This window comes from Onychostoma macrolepis, chromosome 03 (assembly GCF_012432095.1).
Source record: "Onychostoma macrolepis isolate SWU-2019 chromosome 03, ASM1243209v1, whole genome shotgun sequence".
Classification (NCBI taxonomy): Eukaryota; Metazoa; Chordata; class Actinopteri; order Cypriniformes; family Cyprinidae; genus Onychostoma; species Onychostoma macrolepis.
Window position 1 is genome coordinate 41,764,506 of NC_081157.1, and position 21,692 is coordinate 41,786,197.

Sequence of the window (21,692 nt, forward strand, 5' to 3'; positions counted from 1 at the left end):
CTGCGGGAGCAATCACTGCTACGGCATCTGAAAAGAGGAGGAGGCTTCTGCGGAAGCGTGCTCTGCTATGGCAGTAGGGAAATACAGATGCAAGCTCCTGCAGGAGCAGTTACTGCTACGGTACCTGAAAAGAGGAGGAGGCTTCTGTGGAAATGGTCACAACTGCGGGAGCAGTCACTGCGGAGGCATCTGAAAAGAGGAGGCTTCTGGGGGAGCAGTCGCTGCTACAGCATCTAAAAAGAGAAGGCGGCTTCTGCGGAATCGAGTACTGCTGCGGCAAGGAGAAGAATCAGATAAGTCTCCTGCAGGAGCGGGGTGTTGCTGGGATGGTTGGAGTGGAGTGAGCCACTATGGGTGGATTTCGTGGTGTTAGAGAGGATGGCTATGGTGGGTCCGAGGTTCGAGTGGACAGGGATGGACTGGCGTTGAAAGGGTCTGCTGATGAGGGTTCGGTGAGATTCTTTGATATGGATGGGTCTTCGCCACTAGCGGAGGCAGCCTCACGCTAGCGTCTGCTAAGGAAGCTGGAGGTCACTGAAAAGGAAAAGGGGGTTGTCAGCTGCAGAAAACAGGGGAGTGGTTTGTGACTTTGGCAGGACATGCTGAAATGTCGGGGTAGTCTGCAGCGTTGCCAACCTAACGATTTCTCGGACTGCCCTAGCTACTGGTTTTCGAAGCAACTATCAACAAATGTAGCCATTTAAAATTTTTATTTGGAAACCTTTGAAAAGTGATAAATGGTAAAAGGCATGCGATTTCCTCTTAACCACAAGAAAGGAAAACATACTGAAACAGCTGGCCAGCCGAGCGGCACATCGGCTGGTAACGTAGACAATTAATAAGAGTAGACAGAAAATAAGAGTAATTTCAGTGTGTATTCTCAGCACTTGCGTCGTGGTTACGTAATGACATTAACATCCGATGATGTCGCGACGTCATTTAACAACAAAACAACAAATGACAAATCCTTTAGCGATTTTTACCTTGAACATTGTTTGGCAAGACTGGTGACCTGTGCCGCTAGTGGAGGCAGCCTCGCGCTTGCGTCTAGAAACGGTAGTTAGAGGCCCGGCTGCATGCGGCGCTGCGGCCGGAAGAGCCGCGGTGAAGGCTGAGCCGAAGCAGGAAGCGAGTGAGGCTTTGCTGCGGTAAGAACTGGGCGCGGCCCAGGCTTGTTGAAGGCCTGCTTCTGCGACCCGACGCTCGCGGAGAGCTGGGTTTTGTGCGGGACAATGATGGTGTCAAGCGAGACGAGTTCGGGGCTTGCTCAAGCTATTAGTCGCCTTGGCGGCTGGAGTGGATTTAGGAGTGAGGTTGGCTGATTTGTGGGGTGACGAATAGATCGTACAAACCCGTTTGTTTGTTTTCTGCGAGAACGGAGCGTCGGAATTCATCAGCGTTTGCCTCTGGATTAAATACTCACCACTTCCGATCGGAGGAATTTATTGGCGCAGCCGAATGATACGAGGATGCTGGGGAAGATGGAAGTTAGGCAGTGGAGGCGAGGTTAAACCTCGGTGTCGGGGATTCTTGTGGCTGGTCGAGCAGAGCGGCGGCGCGATGGAGCCTGGGGCTCGGCGTTGACTGGCGGAGGAGGAGTGATCCTGGGGCCGGCAGATTTGCTGCAGAGGATCCGAAAATCTTGAGTATAGGTCACGTTGTTTGGATGGGAAAAAATTGGGTCTGTGATATAATGGCAAAGGAGCGAACCGAATGCTGAAAGACTAGAACTGATGAAGGTAAGACTGCTTTGATTATTTATAGGGGTTCTCTCTCGAGCTGATTGGATAGATGGTGTGATTGCTGATGATGAATTGGCTGCGTTAATTATCTGCGCGAGTGAATTGGTGGGTTTTTATTAAATGTGAGCCAAAATCATCACAATTAAAAGAACCAAAGACTTAAACTACTTCAGTCTGTGTGCATTGAATTTATTTAATACACGAGTTTCACAATTTGAGTTGAATTACTGAAATAAATGAACTTTTCCACGACATTCTAATTTATTGAGATGGACCTGTAGTTTCTGTATGTAGTCTTTTTGTCCATTCGAGTGCTGAGCCCGGCGCGACGCGAGGTGGATGTCAGTGAAACATAAATAAAGCTCACATGCACTCAACTTAATATGTTCTTATAATTGTATTCTGTGAGTTCGCTGGAGTGTTTTAATTCACAAGGCTTAAAAAGATGTGCAAATAAAGATGTTAACCCCTAACACATGGAGTGTCCCGCTGGCGGTACACTGGACCGCTAACAGGTTAATGAGGACGCTGCAGTGAGCTCGCGATCTCAGAAACCTGACGCAAGGCTTTCAGTTACACAAAAAACAGAGTTTAGCCCTTTGCCGAGCCAACATGATAAAGAAACTTTGTTTTTAAGAGTGTTGAATGGGTATATGTCAAATGTATTAAATTTGATAATATTAATTAAATTACAGTTTTACAATCGTTATGACATTTTTTTCCAATACTTCTAACAATTTTCCTAAACTCTTAACGCACCAACACACCTCCAACACACAATTGACAAAACAGTTAATTTCATGTTCAAAATCACAAACTGCAAACTAAACTCCAACACTAATTTTCAAATTACAACAATACACTACATCTACCTAAACAATGCAAACATGTCTCAAAATCAAATTAGTTATCCAAAACTCCAACTCATGTTCTCTTCCAACAGGAACATTTAGTCAATCATAGCACAACATCATAAAAACACTAACATCAAATGAAATTACAGAAACTGCAGCATTTTAGGTGTCAGGTCTGACCTTAATAGACAAGTATATTGCATTGATCATAGATTGTGTTTTACACTACAGTTTCTTTTGAAGCCTCTCTATAATTTTTTTGTTGGGTTTAGTAAATGCATGTATTTTGTTTATTTTGCTGCGGAAAGGGGGGAAAGACAGAGACAGAATTGCTGCAGTAAAGGCTTTATTTGCAACAGGACATTAGAAAGACAAGAAAGAAAACAAGAATGCAGGAAAACAAAAACAAAAATATGCAATATAGCTGTCATTTATTATGTGAAAATACAAAATATACAAAACAAAAAAAGTAAGAAGAATAAAAAAAATTAATAAAAAAACATTTGTCCTTCTGCATTTGACCACATGTTCTCATCCATATCACACCTGATATCGTGTCTGGCAAGGCTTTTTGGGAAGAATCTTTTGGTATGCCTTATCCTTCCTGGTATTGTTCAGTTGTGATGTCTTGGCATTCAGCATCCATTGCATCCTGGAGGGACATTTGACCCTGTGGATGATGGTCAAAAACCTTCCATCTCCAGGCTCAGAAAAACTTCTCAATGGGGTTGAGGAAAGGGGAGTAAGGGGCAAGGAAAGGAGACATCATTCTCGAATGGGTGTCAAACCAGGCTCTGACTGCACTGGAAATGGTGGAATGCCACATTGTTCCATGTGATCACATATATTGGCAAGTGGTCTGCCCACCTGTTGGTGCAGATCTTCTAAAATATCCAACCCAATCTCATGAAAGTGCGTATAAATAGTACGCCAAATAAAAATGAAAACTCGTGGTATTGATGGGTAGGATTAGGGTTGTGGGATAGATGCGTATTATATGCACGTGAAAACTGCATTTTATATGCACGCCAAACACGTTTGTATCATATATACGCCAAAGTCCATTTTTCCGTATCAATACCATGAGCTTTTGTTTTTATTTGGCATACTATTTATACGCACTTTCATGAGACCACGCTCAAAATATCACATTTAAGCAGGAGTGCACTTTTCCACACAAGATCGGCCCAAAGAGGTCTTCTTTTAATGTATATCATATGGTCATGCGACTGAAAGAACCTCAACACCTAATTGTGTTTCCTAGATGGGAATCAGCTGTAATTTCTATATTTGCATAGCTTCAATCACCTGTTTCTCATTAGCAATGGAATAAAATACAAGGGACATATCTGTGTTTCAATTCACAATATGAACAGCTGCTCACTTTGACTTAAGCCTAAAGTTAAAGTTAGCTTTAGAACATGATGTTATCTGTTCTGACATACAGTGTGAAAGCATTTGAAAATTTGGCAGTAAAATTACATTGTTTTGGTCTTAATTGAGCTTGTGTGTAAAAGAAGTTCAAGCATTTTAAATTTGTGTTAACTGTATGCATTTTGTGTCAAAGCAACAAGAAATGTGTTAATTGTATAGCCTACACAGACGGATGTTGTGCTAACTGTGTTAAGAGTTTAGGAAAATTGTTAGAATTATTGGAAAAAATTGTCATAGCGATTTTAAAAAACTGTAATGTAGAGAAGTTAAGAGTCTAAATATGTCACTGGGGTAAACAAAAGATCCTGAAAATGGCTGTAAGACCTGTTTCACATCAGCTGCACACGTAAGCAGTGAGTATAGGGTGTATTTAAGTATGTTAACTGGAATAAAAGTATGCACATCGTTCACGCAAGCATAGTGATACTGTACATAGCAAACTACTGACCCATTTAAAAAAAGTTAAAACCTGATTCTTTTTGTAGAGTAAATACCCTTTAGATATCAATTTGATTTAAATTATGTAATTTAGATTAGACTGTATCAAGCATAGCTCTCACAGGCCATTTCCTGATAACCATTTTATAATTCATGGCCATCATTAAAACAAACACTTAAAGCAGTAACTCAAAAATCGCTGTGTTTTTTGCATAGAGATGCTGTCAGTGTAAAAAGCATCTGCTGCTATAGTTACACTGCTATATAAATACTGCTATATAAGTTACAAAGCGCTATATAAATAAAGGTGACTGGACAAGAAAACTAAATCAATTCACAACCTGTCTACAATCCCTAAACACTATAATCCATGTGAAAGTGAGTTCATGTCATTTATGTAAAAGGTGAAAGAGTAAAGTTGCAGGCCACACAAACCAGTTCACCAACTCCATGCATGTTCATCTAATTGTTTGGTCACTGTCTTCCAGGTTCTCTCTGCCAGTTAGATGGTAAATTGTCATAGATTTAAATAATTCCACATATTTTGGGGGAATTTTGAATTGGAAATTCCCATATTGTCTTTCCTCTCATCTGTGTGTGGTCAAGCCCCTTTTAACAACAATATTGTTGGAGGGGAGGCTGCAAAGGCAGGGTCTTGGCCGTGGCAAGCCAGCCTTCATATATCACCGTTGATGGGAGTCAGAGCTTGTGTGGTGGGAATCTAATCAACAAAGACTGGGTTTTGTCTGCAGCTCACTGCTTCCAGGGGTATGAAGTTTGAAACTTAAATACAACTCAAGACACTATTATAAACTGATAATAGCGGGATTAAAACTGACTTTCCCTATGCACAGTTCCCTGGGTACCATTCGGATCTACCTGGGACGTCAGAGCCAGTCGGAATCAAACCCTAATGAAGTTCTCAGGACAGCAAGGACTGTCATAAAGCATCCTACCTATAACAATCCTAGACATGACAACGACATAGCACTGCTCCAGCTCTCTTCTTCTGTGACGTTCACTGATTACATTAGGCCAGTCTGTCTGGCGGCTGCTGGTAGTAAATTCTCTACTAGGTGAGAGATTTGCTTGCAAAACAACAATACTGTAAAGCTCAACAATTTACTGTAACTGGCCATTAAAAGACACTAAAATCATCCTCTGATCTGTGTCACAGGTGTGTCTCCTAACATACTGCAGGAGGTGATGATAACAGTTGTGAGCAACAGTGACTGTGATGATGCTTATGGAGGAGGCATCACAAGCAATATGATTTGTGCTGGATTGTTAAATGAGGGAGGAAAAGATTCATGTCAGGTAAGACATCAGTCAATTTACTGAACTTTTTTAAATTTATAATTTACAAAACACTCATCTCAAACAAGCCTAATAATAATAGTCAGATTTAACAGTCGTTAACTGTATATTTTCAGAGATATAAATGTTGTGTTTATCAAAACAGGGAGACTCTGGAGGTCCATTGGTTACTAGGAATGGCTCTCTGTGGATTCAGTCCGGCGTTGTGAGTTTTGGTAATAAATGTGCTGACCCTAATTATCCCGGTGTGTACGCCAGAGTCTCTCAGTACCAGGACTGGATCACCTCTACCATAGGCAGCAACCCACCTGGATTTGTCGAATTCAACAACAATGGATTCAGAATCTCTCCTAACCTCCTTTTAGTTTCAGTTTCTCTCACATTCTCCATCATTCCTTTCATATGCTCCCTATATCTCTCTTCGTAGAAATAGTTTGAATTACGGTTCTCAGGGTTATGTGATTAAGAGGACAATTGTCCTGTACAAGTTTTATAATATGTGTAGAGATTAGGCATAACTGTATCCTTTGTTATATTGTTATTCATTCTTTATCTTTTTAAAAATGTTCTATCCTTGGAAGGCTACTCTTATTATAGAGTTTCTTTGTTTTACTAGTTTTTTATTATAATACTGCACACTAAGCACATTTTAGTGCATTATAATATTGCACACAAGCTTTTGCTCTCAGAATGTTTGCATGGTGGTGGGGGGAGTGAATAAAAAAAACTAAATATCAGACATAAAAGATGTTTGCAATTATAATGCATAGCTAATTATTGTCCTCACTTTTGGTCAGAACTGATAATTTTTTTGACTAGTTGTATTTCTTTGCAAATGCACTGCAGCCAGTTTTGTATTAAAGTTGTATATTACTTACAATAACACTTCATCTCAGGGTCTGAATAGCTGTAATTAAAGCATATGTGTCTCCATTGTGGTTAGAGATATTGGTTATTGAAAATGTAATTACATTGAATTAGTTACTATGTTGTATTTACACAGTTTAAACAGAATAAATACAGAAAAAAATTGGCTTAGACTACTCCATAAACTCCATATACCAACAAATTTATTGGAGCAAATTTCCACCATGTTTAACTCATAATTATGACTTTATTGTTACGAGTCCTGGGCCTGCTCTTCTGTCTGACTGCCACAAGAGGTCACCCTGCCATCATATTGACTTTCACACCACACATCACAATGGACTCCAATTCCCATCATCCATTACTGATCACAGCTGTCACCAATCACTCATTGCACTAATCACACGCACACCTGATCCTACGCACACACTGATCACATGCCTTATTTTAACCCTGGACTTTTCTTCCGTCAGGGCCGAGTATTGTATGCATTTATCGCTGCCCTACAGAGCCCTGTTAGTTTGCCTTGCCTTGCCTTGCCTTGCCTTGCCTTGCCTTGCCTTGCCTTGCCTTGCCTTGCCTTTGTCGGACTGTGTTTTCCCCTGCCTGGACTATCGCTTAAATCTTGGATTACCTCTCTTGTCTAGCCCCTTTGGATACTGTCTCAACCCACACTTGTCTTGGTTTACTCCTTGTCTCGCCCATGTTATACCTGTTTGCCATTGATCGACCCTGCCTGTATTTATGACCATGCCTGTAAATAAAAGCTTGCACTTGGATCCGCACGTCTCACGTCTCGTCAGCCCTATTACATTTATATTGCTCTGGGTGACTCTAATTAATTTATCTTCTTTATGTCCTTTACAATAGTAGACAAGAGAGACCAATCATGTAAACTTGTATTAAATGTAAACATTATATTACATAGACTATTACTGCACTTGCATGGTATTGATTAACCATATGAACATTATAATCATGTTCAAATGTGAGTATCAAATATAACACATCTAACCTTTGAGGCATGTTTATTTGTTCATCTCTGAATCATTGTTGCATTGTTTTGCCCCTCACAATAAAAATATATTTAATCATAAAACTAAACATCTAAACATCATCTTACTAAGTCGTATTATTGGGAGATATAGAGTGACAGCTGATATTTATATGCATTTTATATAAGAAGTTTGCTGTGCTGTTATAAATATAGCAGAATTAAGCAGAATTTAATCTTGCTTTTGGCCATATAAATATTAGCAACTGTACCAAATTGCACATTTTTGCTCAGTTTAGGCCTCTGAATAAAACCGTTTTTTTTTTCTAATCAAATTTGAATTCCACATTCTCCTGTATCATATGAGCCATAAAAACCTGATGTAAAAAAACAAACAAAAAAAACATTAAATTTGTTTTCATTTTTTATTTCATCAAAATTTCATCTCAAAAGTTTCATTTATATATATATATATATATATATATATATATATATATATAAATGGATTATATATATTCCTTTTTCTTTTCATATTAGAAGCATTAGAGAGGCATCCACACAAAGATGAGCAGGGTGTGTACTAAAAACACCGGCAGCAGGCTAGAAGATAAAACAAGGTGTGTCAGAGGTAGACTAAACAGGGTCCTGCTGAATGCGGCAGCACTTGCTTTACTCGTCATTAGACATTTCTCACTGAAGGAAACAGCAAACATTACACAGACAATAACATGAGGATGACGTTGTGTCAAGCTGTGTGTTTTGCAGGAGTCATACTTCACATAGCAGGTAAAATCTGATATGACGCTGAAACAAATAACAGACAAGTTCTTGTTTGATAACCTTATTTTAACCTTGCAGTAAAATACAATAAAGTTATATTTTGGTTTAAATTATGTAGGCCTATTCGCCACAAGATGATGGAACAACTTTTTATTAGTTAACTTCTATTATTTTCTTTGCAATACCTGAAATTAATGTTACCTTTTTGTTAAAAACCCAGAATAGTAAAGTGCAATATCATTATTAATTAGTAACTAAATGGAATTAGTTATTTTTCTATGCTTGACTGATGAATGGTTCAGTCTATCCTATATTACATTATTAAACTCCAGCATAATTATTTATTATGAAAAACCTTTTGATAATAAGAACAATGCTACAATTAAATTGGCTGTTTTTTTTGTGTTTTTTTTTTTTTAATGGGCATTTAAGAGGTGTTTTTGAGTCTACAATCACAAAAACACAATTTTCATGTACAGATATTCTATGTTGTGAGCTCAGCATTGTCACCGGTAGGCCTACAGTATGTTCTTACAGTTTTTCTGAATTGCTAACACACAGTTCATGAAACAATTCACCATTTTCTCACAACTATAAACACAATCTCAAAACTACACACCAACTTGTGCAAACTTCAATCTTCCAGGTCAAAGTCAAACATTTTAGTCAAAAACACGTTCTCTTTTGTCAGAATCTAATCTTTGACCTCACAAACTTTTGACACACAAAGCTGTCAAATACACACACTACTTCACTGTCTAGAGAACACCAGTGAGATCAATTCAAAATACTGTTACAAAAACCTCCTTTTGGGAAAAAGGAATCCTTTTGCTAGTCAATGTCTGTTACAGTATACGACATAAATAGAGCGGTGCAGATACAGTAAAATTCAGCAATAAACATTAAGAAACGTTTACTTCCATTACACTACTGTAAAGTTATCTTACAGTAGATGAAAAGCACTAGAAGAAAAAAATACAAAAACCAAACAACAGAATATACAGTAAACACATTGGAATATACTGTCAGTTACTGTAGAGCAATAAACAAACAAACAAAAAAACAAACAAATACTGCATCCTCTTCCAAGTTGCATTACAGTATTGGTAATATCCTTATTTGTTATACTATATCAGTTTCTTAGTCTTCTGAGAAAAGACTTTCTCTGCCTCCCCTAGACAGTCGACTCTCAGTTCTGCACAAATGCATTTACAGTAAGAAGTACTTGGCTACAAATCAATTCAACAGTTACGAGTTTGAGGGTGTGTGCTACAGTATTTACAGTACAAAGAATAGTGAAAGCTCTCTCATCTGAAGTACTGCTAGTATGTACTGTAATTGTAATGTGTAAGTAGTGTAAAAACCCTGTAGAAGATCCTGCGGGCAGCTTTCCTCATGCTCATTCCATGCAGAAGAACATGCTCAACTACACTGTAAAAAAAAGTTAAAATTTTAAGGCAACCAGCTTCAGCAGATTTTTGAGTTTTCTCAACTTGTCGTTTTAAGTTTATACAACAAAAATGTGAGAATCTCCCACAAAAATAAGTTTAAAAAAAATAAAAAAATCTGCTAAAGCTGGTAAAACTATTTTTTTTAAGTTCGCTCAACTTTCTTCTTTTTTTTTTTTACAGTGTATAGTGCTTTATAGTTCATCAGCAACACATGACCTTTGACCTAGTCCCTTTCATTTTTCTTTTCTCCTCCTATTCCTCTTTGTCTCCCACTACCAGGATTCATTTTCCAAAACACATAATCACCTGTGCTCTTGTTCATATCATCCTGAGATTCTGACTGCTGTGCCATAAGTTTTGCTACTGAAAGTTCACACATGGGTAAATGTGTGCTATTTGTGTTCATTTTGTGATTCTTGAGGTAGTTATATTGTGTGTTTGTGTTTTCTAAATGAGAACATGGATAAACCTGTGCAAAATGATGCCGTTCTTATGTAGAGTTTTGCAGAAAACACTGAGCAAATTGGGGCATGTGTGAAAACAGGTGAAATGTGTTAAAGGTTTTGAGAAACGTGTCTTTGTTTCAAGAACTGTATGAATGGTTTGGAAAATTAGGCTAAATGAATCAGTTACAGTGTGTTTGCAATCGAGTAAAACGGTTAATGTTCAAATCTGTACAAATAAATATATCATTTGTTTTTCTGACAGTGCATGCACCCTCATGTCTTTGCAAACCCGTATTTCTTTTCATATGGAAAATGAAAAGGTGAATTTGTGAAAAATATTCTGACCACTCTTTTAATAATGCAAGTGAAAGAGGAATGGATCTAACAAGTTACAAAAATGCACCATAAAGGATTTTATGAAAAGATCTTGAAAATCTTGAAATCCAGCTCTTCTTTGAGCGTTCATGAGAGTTCATGAAAAGGGTAGTGATTCAGAGTGACTATAGCGCATGATTCCAAATATCACCATACAGTCATACAGTTTGAAATGACATTAAGTGTAAAATATTGATATGAATTGAAACACAGACTAGTATCTACACTGTAAAAAAAAAAGTTACAGTTACACTTACAGTTTTTTTCAACTGCTTACACACAAAATCTTTACTTGTCACACAATTTCTGAAACCTGACACTCAAACAGCAGAACCACACACCAAATCTGCAAAACCTTACACTAATTCTCGGCATTTCACTCAGTTTTCAATTTCAGAAAACACTTTATGCAAAACACAACACACAATTCTCTATGTGACACATACAAATCTAACAGGAAGTATTTTGATTTCCTTTTTCAAAAACAACCATTTAAAATGCCACACTAATTCATCAGTGCTTCACACTAACTCCTCACATGCACAAACACTCATTGCTTTATTTAACACCAACCAATCATGGCTTTGGAATAGGCCTATACAGTTTTTCTTGCTTCGTCGCTTTGATGCATTTCTCAGATCAAAAATGAAATTCTTAAAACTACTTTGTTCAGCCTCCACATCATCTAGTCACTTGTGCACATCATCAAAGCAGTTTCTCATTCTTTTGAACAAGTTGTGATTGCTTTGGTACATTCATGCAACTGATTGTCAGCGGTTTCCTACATTATCAGTTGCTAATGTCATGTTGCTCAAAATGTATTATATAGTTCTCTGTGCAAGTCAGACCACTAGTAAAAGTGTAACTGTGAATTCGATCCAGTCTCTTTCAATCTATATCACACATACAGTAGTGTAAATTTGTACTTTTGAAATGGATATATGGCGTTCATAAGAAGTGCAGCCTTCTGCATTTCAATACAGTAACTGTCATCCAAACTGTTGTCATAGTTTACAGCAGGTAATACTAACAGAGTGCAGTGTTATATTGACAACATGACTAAGCATTTTGACTATCTTGTTTGTGAACAATGAAACAAGGACTTTTTGTTCTGATGGCACTAATATGTTCATTGACATAAATACTTACTTTTGAGAGATGAACTAAAGATTTTGAGCAAGTTACAGGCTTTTGCAGGTAATCCATTGTGTGGTGCTGTTTGCACAAATTGTTTTGAGAAATGCACATACTTCTTTGCCAGTATTACAGTAAGGATAATTCGAGAAATGCACCAAAGTGACAAAGTTCTTTCTTACTGTGTAATATTGTATTCAGAACCACAAATGCTTACAGTTAAAAACAAAAACAAAAAAAAACAAAGTTTGTTTTCAATCTTGCGTTCATGTTTACCATGAATTTTTCATGGAATTTTTAATCTCTCTGCCAATTACTTTCAGCATTGTATATAAATGTACATAGGAGCTCATGAAAGAAGAGCTTTATGTTTTGAATGACTGTGTGTATATGATATATCAGGTTGAGCACGGCTGATGATTCATGCCAGGTACAATATCAACTAACTACAACTTTTCATTTACTATTTTTAATAATTTTAGTTTTTTAAACACGCGCACACACACACACACACACACGTTGGTTTTTATGTTTTACTGGGACTCTTTTTGTGTGTGTCAAAAGTTTCTAATATTTAAGTTCCCTATCAAAAGCTACTCTCGATGCTGCGTTTCAATAACGCTAATGAGAACATTCTTTGTTCGACCGGTTGTTGAAGCGACCTGACCTTCGGTAACTCGTTCATGGAACTAACCATATTCGTCCCGTGTTTTTGTGCCATCGACGTCGATCTACTCGACTATCGTTGATGCAAAGGCACGGGGCTATATGATGATGCCCCAGATTAAAGAGACGCTCACGCGCTATCTCTCTCCTGGGAGCTCATCATCATTAAAGAAAGCAACTCTCCCCACCAAGCCATGCAGAGTAACATCTTCTTCAAGGGAAAGCCTTTCAAGCAGCGGGTCATGCTGTTGCTGCTTTGCACACTATGGCGGTTTTGCAAGCATACCAGGCTGACCTGCTGAAAGACTTGAGCACAGGCGGGTCAGTTGATGAAGAGGCATTTTTAGAACTTCGCCGGGCCACAGATTTGTCTCTCCGTGCCATCGGCCGTTCTATGGCTGCCATGGTTCTATGGCAGACATCTGTGGCTCAACCTCACGGGCATCAAGGACAAAGACCGCGCTTTCCTCCTTGATGCCCCTATCTCGCCTTCCGGCCTATTTGGCGATGCCGTTAACACCGTCACCACTAGGTTTCGGGAGGCAAAACACTATGAGGAGGCGTTTGTGAGGTTTCTTCCCCGCCGTGCTCAAGAGACCAGGTCCGGTTCCTGAGACCGGACCTGAGGAGCATCATCTCCTCCAAGAAAAGGACCTGAGGCTTGCGTGTCCAGGACCGCGGGGGTGTGCCCCCGCCGGGAGGAGCGTGAAAAGTTCCAACAGAACTCCTGGCACCCTCAGGAGGCCGTTGTTCAATCTCCACCGCCACTGGTGTTTTGGGGAGCAGCGATCTCCAGTGTAATGTTAAGTGTTCGGTCGCCTTCTGCCAAGTTTCAGGACGCCGAACATCTAACATCCCCCCCAACAAGACGAAGTTTCAAAATTAGTGCCCCTTTCGGAGAAGCTGACAGCGTGGAAGCTACTGCCAAATATCTCCCCCTGGGTTCAAAGGACCGTAGAGAGAGGCTACAGGATTCAGTTTGCGCATCGTCCTCCTCGTTTCAACGGCGTGGTCTCCACTTCCGTGAAACCGGAACGAGTGCATCTGTTGACACAGGAATTGCAAACTCTGCTGGACAAAGGGGCCATAGAACGTGTTCCCCTGCCAGACAGACAGTCAGGCTATTACAGCTGGTATTTTCTCGTTCCCAAGAAGGATGGGGGTTGCGTCCGATTTTAGATCTTCACAGGTTTAACCGCTACCTCAGAACATACAAGTTCAAAATGCTGACAATCAAGATGATTGTTTCTCACATCCAATCGGAGGATTGGTTTGTGACAATCGATCTAAAGGATACTTATTTTCATATAGAAATATTGCCACAACACAGGAAGTGCCTGGGGTTCGCTTTCGGGGGCGAAGCTTACCAGTATCGGGTTCTTCCGTTCGGCCTAGCCTTGTCACCCCGCACATACACCAAATGCATGGATGCAGCTCTGGCTCCTCTACGACTCCAGGGCATCCACATTTTAAACTACATAGATGACTGGCTGAATTCTGGCTCAGTCTCAGGAGTTAGTGCTTCGACATCGGGATGTCGTCCTAGCTCATCTCGAATCTCTGGGGTTGAGACTCAACGCCAAGAAAAGCGGTCTCTCTCCTACTCAGAGAACAACGTATTTGGGGGTTGTACGGGATTCGACATCAAGCTAGGACAGATGATTACTGTTCATTACCTTCAGAGGGTTCTAGGTCTCATGGCAGCTGCACCACGGTGATACCCTTGGGTCTCCTACACATGAGATCGTTTCAGTTGTGGCTCAGAGCCAGGGGATTTCATCCAAGGGCCAATCCCCAGAGGCAAATAAGGATTACGCGCCAGGGGCTTCGTACCCTTTCTATGTGGTTCAGACCCCGGTTTCTGACTTTGGGTCCCACTCTAGGTCCGTGTTGTCGTCGCAAGATGCTAATGACAGACGCTTCCCTCACGGGCTGGGGTGCGGTCTTGGATGGCCGTCTTCTCGATTGGCACATCAATTGCCTCGAAATGATGGCTCTATTTCGGGCCCTGAAATACTTCCTCCAGCAGTTGAGAGGCAACCATGTCCTAGTGCGGGTGGACAACAAGGCGGTAGTCTCTTACATAAATCACCAGGGCGGACTGCGTTCGCGCCACCTGAACAGGCTTGCGCAGCAGGTTCTGCTTTGGGCACAGGACAAGTTCCTGTCCCTCAGGGCGATTTACATCCCCGGGCATATGAATGTGGGAGCAGACTTGCTGTCCAGACAAGCTGTGACACATGGGGAATGGAAACTCCACCCCGAAGTATCAGTATCTTCTACGGCTTTGGCAAGAGGTGTCCCCTTGCAGCAAGTGTGTGATGTGGCAGGCTGGTCCTCTACGCACACATTTGTCAGATTCTATAGTTTGGATGTTCATGCTACTCTGGGCTCGCATGTCCTTGAGTCAACATCCCATAGGCATGTCTGAGACCTTTTTCAATGTTTGTGCACACACTACACAACCTTGGGGGGTCCAGACACTTCCAGTGCGGCAGCGTTGGTATTCTCGTTCACATTAGCGTTATTGAAACGCAGCATCGAGAGTAGCTTTTGATAGGGAACGTCTCGGGTTACTTGACTGTAACCCTGTTCAGTGAAAAAGCGGGAACGAGATGCTGCGCCTCAATGCCGCACTGTAAGCGTGACTGGACGTCCTTTCAGACAAAAAATTTGACCTGAGGATGTTTCCGCGTCACATCTATTTATAACCTCCAGGTGTTCGTAATCGAATGACGTCACCTAACCGAGGTTATTTAAGCCAAGTTTGGCGTGTTTGACACACGTGCTTCAACAACCGGTCGAACAAAGAATGTTCTCATTAGCGTTATTGAAACGCAGCATCTCGTTCCCGCTTTTTCAGGGAACAGGGTTACAGCCAAGTAACCCGAGACGATCTTTTTAAATGTTTTAAACGTTTGGAGAACTGTTTTTGTGTATCTTCTAAACTTTTTGGAACTTTGTATTCATCAAATAATCTTAAAAAAAAATTGTATCACAGTTTACACAAAATTTTGAGACAGTATGAAGAGAGAGACAACATGGCAACTGATTAAAGATAATTACATTTTTAACAACCTCCATCCCTGATCACACTGCAGAGCTTCAGACCCTGTATATAAACTGGATATGCATATAGATTATCAGACATATAAACATACAAATAACCGTTATAAAAAATCAATATCGGCTGATCAAACATCCTAAATCTTACAAGGTGCAAGCATGCTGAACTTCATTAGTCTATGCTTTTTTAATGTCATTAACATCAGCTTTTCAAGATTTTTATAAACAGAAAGAATAAATGGGAAAAATAACAATATAACTGCTCTTTTCACCTATTTATGAGAGCAAGTACAGTGCATCTGTTCTCTTCATCAAAGAACCCTGAGAAATACTGTTCAAACAATCTTTAGGAAGAGAGGGAAAAGGTAAAAGGAATGATGGAGAATGTGAGAGAAATGGAAAATAAAAAAAGGTTGGGTGAGCTACTGAATCCATTGTTGTTGAATGCGATAAATCCAGATTCTGATTGGCTGGCAGGTGTTGATTAAATTTGTTTAACTGCACAGGTAGTTCCAGGTCAGTTTAATCACATTAATGCTCTTCCTATAAACATTGGTAACCATAGTAACATACAGTTACAGTTGCATAGTAATACAGAGTGAGACAGTTACAGTAAACATTTCCGATTTACTTAGCTAGGCTAAATGGATGATTTTTGCGTGTCATTTAATATGTGAATGCTGGCAAATGACCATGGCATAAGCGGGATAATCAACGGCTAGTACAAATCAGAGGCCATGTTACAGTAATGGCCTTTAAAAGCATTGTTGAGGTTTACAGTATTGTTTGTATTCAGTTAACTGGCAAACAAATCTTCACTCACCTCCTGACTGTAGTGTTCCCCATCCAGTGACCCAGCTGCCTGTACCTGCAGCAAATTTACTACCAGCAGCCACCAGACAGACTGGCCTAATGTAATCAGTGAACGTCACAGAAGAAGGGAGCCGGACCAGCGCATTGTCGTTGTCGTGGGTAGGATTGTTATAGGTAGGATGAACGATGATTTGACTTGCTGTCCTTTATGTCTCATAAGGGTTTAAGCCCGATTGTCTCAGGCGCCTGAAGTACATCATAATATCAGATGTACCAAATCTGTAAAGAGAAAGTCTGCTTTAATCCCACTATTATTGTTGCACCTTAAGCTTTATACCCCTGCAAGCAGTGAGCTGCAGATAAAACCCAGACTCTTTATTGATCAAACTCCTGCCACAATAACACAGATGCCCATTACAGTTGATATGAAGGCTGGCTTGCCACGGCCAAAACCCGGCCTTTGAAGCCTCCCCTCCAACAATCTTGTTGTTAAGAGGGGCTTGACCACACACTGATGAGAGGAAAGATAATGTGAGAATTCCTTGTAAAAATGACTCACTGTCATAGAAGAAAGTTCTGTGTGGAACAAGACTTGTGTGGTCATTATGGCAACTTACCATCTAACTGGCAGAGGGAACCTGTGTGGGCAGAAGTTAAGTAGACAATCAATTGGACGGAGCTGATAAAGTTATGTGATGGAAACATGCTTGCACATATTTACCTGTTTTTGACAGATACTGAAGTCTCAAAGAAAATACAACTAAAATGTTTTAATTATTATAACGTTTTGTGAATCATGCAATTGCGTTGAAACCATTAACTCAATTTTATTTCAATTAATAATAATTATTAATATAATCATATTTCACAGATTTTATCCTTTGAAATAATGACAATATTGCTGTTTAGAGCTGCTTTCTCCATAATTTCAATATTATTCCATAATTGATTATGCTATACAAATATAAGTATGCCATAAAAATGACTTATTTTTAGACATACAGCAATTTAGCATAAACTGTTTATAGCTAGTTGTATTTTTAAATATATTTATTATTGAAATATCAACATATTAAAATTATATAAAATTATGTTCACAATAGTAAACATAATAAACAGTCAAAAGTTTGGACACTATATTCTTTATTATCATTATTTATGATTTATTTAGAGACAAAAATATTAAACAAATCAAAGCTATGATTATTTTAAACTTATAGCTTCTTTGAAGTCACCAGCCGTTCATAGTTCAGTTTTGCACACTCTAAACATTCTCTCAGCCCACTCTGAGCTGCATCATGAGAGGCTTTTTAAACAGTACTGAAGGAATTCACATGTATTAAACTCATCCATTAAAATATTTATATACATTTTGCATGTGTAAGGAAATGAATAAAAATGCACAATTTAGATTTATTTACAAAACCAATTTCAAGCATTTATTAGAAGAAGAAGAAGAAGAAGAAAAGCTCTTAAAAATGATAAAGACCAGTGTAGGATCAGAACGAGTCAGACAAACTAAGATTCGATCAGAACATCGAAACATGAGGAGCCGAAATTCCAGAAAGCCCAACAGGACGTCGTAAATCTGTCCATGGTACTCTGGTGCCATGAGTCTGGAGCAAGCCCTACCAACAAGCCTCTTTCACAGAACCGTTTGCAACATTAAGACAAAAGAACACTTATTGATAAGTCCAACGCAGGAAGGAGATCGTCAAATTTGGGGTAAATAATCAAGATTAATGGTCAAAGAGATGGCCATCACATGTGTTCCACGAGAGAAATCACAAGCTTCTTTAGATTGACTTTTCCCCCACACATAGAAGACAAAGAACCAGACGGAAATCCTTCTGTCCAAAGAACATGTCTCTGGTCTTCACCGAACATATCCCTATGTCCTACACAGAGACTTTTTCATATGCACATAAAATCATCCTAAAAGGACATTGCTAGGCATAACACTATATTATGTATGTAATCCACACATTAGACTATCATGTTTTAAGCACATATTATGTATGTCTTTTTAATAACTATTGAACGATTTTAAGGGTTATTCATGTTTGGTATGTATGAGTTTGACAATTCTAGCTTGAAATGTTTCTTCCAATTGATTCTTTGTCAAATGTATCATATTCTGGTTATAGAAATCACATCCAAAAGTATACTTTGCAAGAGTGTGTAAAATTCAGACCATGTGACCAGATAACAAACTGATTTATGATGGAAGGAACAACCCTAGCTAACCCTTTTGCCGCCACGTCTTGTCTCCGAGTTCAACTCGAGCCTGTGACCGCCTCAAAACTTCAACCAGACCAACTCTTCATCCTCAGCCAACGCCCAAGACATCCCTTCAACGACTACTGAACTTCCAGCCAATCGGCATCTTGGGAAACCCCTTTCCTGCAACGACGACCACAACGAAAGGGAATCCCTGTAACACAAAGGCAATGCAAGCAAGTACCTCCAGGTCTAACTGAACTGGTGCATTTAATATAAATTTTAGCCTCATTGAGAAACTCAATGCGAGGGTTAATTACGTGATTGATGGTTGTTCAGGTCTATGTGATAGCACATATTGCTATAAACTTGGGATTTCACTTTCTCATTCTCTAAACTCCTCCTTTCTCTCTTTCTGCAACGTATGAATGTGTCACTGCTTGTGTTCATGTGTTAGATTAGTTTATGTCTTAGGTTTATATAAATAAAGTCGTATTTATATTTAAAAGAGAAGTATCTTGTGTTTTGTGCTTACAAGTTAATGTCTTAATCTGCCGATCTTGTTACTGTGCTTATTAATAGTGTTTTCACTATATTTTGGATTTTAGTGTCCAGTGCAGAATTAATGTTATATGGCTCATTCAGTGAATCGCCGCCGACTCAGTGATCAGCCGCAAAACAGTGATTCTGTTCAAATTCCCTATAAAATCATAAATGATTCCCTTTGAGCTAAATTAAATTATATTTATGTATCAAACCCTACACCAGACATTGACACTGCATTGCCCTGCTTATGAGAGTTGGTGGTTTGCCTAGAGAGAGAATGAACTTGTCAAACCTGCAAGTACTTTCATAATTTTAACAGGAAACTTACTTAGGCACTGGCTGGAATGTGAGCATGTTCATACTTAAAATAGCTGAAGAAATTAATTGTTTTTAAAGATGCGTGTGTTCAGGGCCGGCGGAAGCGCAACTGTCGCTCTAGGCAAAACCACTTCACTCACATAATTAATTAAGGTAAGGCAAGGCAAGTTGATTTATATAGCACATTTCATACACAGTGGTAATTCAAAGTGTTTTACATAAAAGGAAGTGAAATAGTAATTAAAAATACTAATAATAACAAGGAAATAAAAATAATAATAATCACAACAATAAAAACAAAGTGATTTAAAAATTGATTTAAAAAGAATTTAAAACATTTAAGAATAGAAAATGATTATACATAGTGCAATCAGTTCGGATGTAGCACAGTGCTCACTCAACAAATGCACAGCTAAACAGATGAGTTTTGAGTCTGGATTTAAATGTGGCTAATGTTTCAGCACATCTGATCTCTTCTGGAAGCTGGTTCCAACTGCGGGCTGCATAATAGCTAAAAGCGGACTCCCCTTGTTTTGTGTAAACCCTTGGTATTTCTAACTGACTCGATCCTAATGATCTGAGTGGTCTGTTAGGTTTATATTCAGTGAGCATATCTGCAATGTATTTAGGTCCTAGGCCATTGAGTGATTTATAAACGAGTAAAACTTTAAAATCAATCCTAAATGTAACTGGAAGCCACTGTAAGGACCTGAGGACTGGTGTGATATGCTCAAATTTTCTGGTTCTAGTCAGAATCCTGGCAGCAGCGTTCTGGATGAGCTGCAGCTGTCTAATGGTCTTCTTTGAAAGGCCGGTGAGGAGACCATTACAATAATCCACCCTGCTGGTGATAAAGGCATGAAGCAGTTTCTCCAAGTCTTGACTGGAAACAAAACATCTAATTCTTGCAATGTTTTTGAGATGATAGTATGCTGATTTAGTTACTGCTTTGACATGACTACTAAAACTAAGGTCTGTCTCCAGAAACACCCCAAGATTTTCTTAAAGATAAAGATCTTCTTTCATGAGCTCCTATGTACATTTCTGTACAAGATTGAAAGTAATTGGCATTAAATGAAATGAATTAGTGTGGCATTTTAAATGGTTGTGTTTAAAAAAGGAAATCAAGATACTTCCTGTTAGATTTGTGTGTGTCACATAGAGAATTGTGTGTTGTGTTTTGCATAAAGTGTTTTCTGAAATGAAAATGCCGAGAATTAGTGTAAGGTTTTGCAGATTTGGTGTGTGGTTCTGCTGTTTGAGTGTCAGGTTTCAGAAATTGTGTGACAAGTAAAGATTTTGTGTGTAAGCAGTTGAAAAAAAACTGTAACAGGTTTCTGGTCAAACAACAGGTAAAACCAGAGCATTTTCTGCAACAACAGCAGTTTCCAGTAAGTCACATATCACACACAAAAATCTAACAGGAATCAATATTATGGCAAAGGTGTTTGCAAATGTTTGCTTTTGTGATGTGTTTGTATGCAATGCTTAATTTTGCAAGAGATGTGAGGCATTTTGCATTTTGTGTGTGCAATTCTTGGATTTGTGTGTAAAGTTTTGAAAAAAAGAGGCAAAGTTTTGAAAATGTGTGTAAGCAGTTGAAAAAAAAAAAACCCCTGTATTTATGTGAACATGAATATTATTGTAGTATTGTCAGTAAGGTAAGAGTGAATTGAACTGAAGTTATCCATCTTATTCTTCCCATAAAAATGGGCGCGCTATTTGTAAATTCTCTGGGTCTTGTTTCTGGTCTCATTTGATTCCAGTTATTTTTATCTGTACAAAACCGCTCGTTTTGCTGCTTGATACTGCAAATTGGTGTGTCTTACCATATTATTTTAATGTATTATCTTAATTATGAACACACTGATTTGTAGTGCAAACGGTTTTATCATTTAATGCACGTTGTAGCCTACTTCTTGTTATTTTCCTATAGCGACTAACGAACCAGAAGTCTCCCCCATAGGCTTACTTTGACGTTGAAGAATAAGGTGGATATATTTGTAAAAAATTATTTATACTAAGAGAAGATGTTTTTCACATTAATAAGAGATACTGATACTGTATGTATTAATAAAGATGCTGACATGTGAAGACAGAGAAGCTGCTAACCTGTGTCACATCTACAGTATATTACATAACTTTTAATCTGTCCTCACGATTTAGGATAAATCAATAAAATAAAATAAAATAAAAAATATAATTTTTCTCTGGCGAGAGCTGATGCTGTA

At 38.9% G+C, this 21,692-nt stretch overlaps 1 pseudogene; it reads left to right on the forward strand.

Moving 5' to 3' along the window:
• Window positions 1–350: 350 nt before the first annotated feature.
• On the forward strand, window positions 351–6,212 carry LOC131535515 (trypsin-2-like; annotated as a pseudogene).
• Window positions 6,213–21,692: the final 15,480 nt, after the last annotated feature.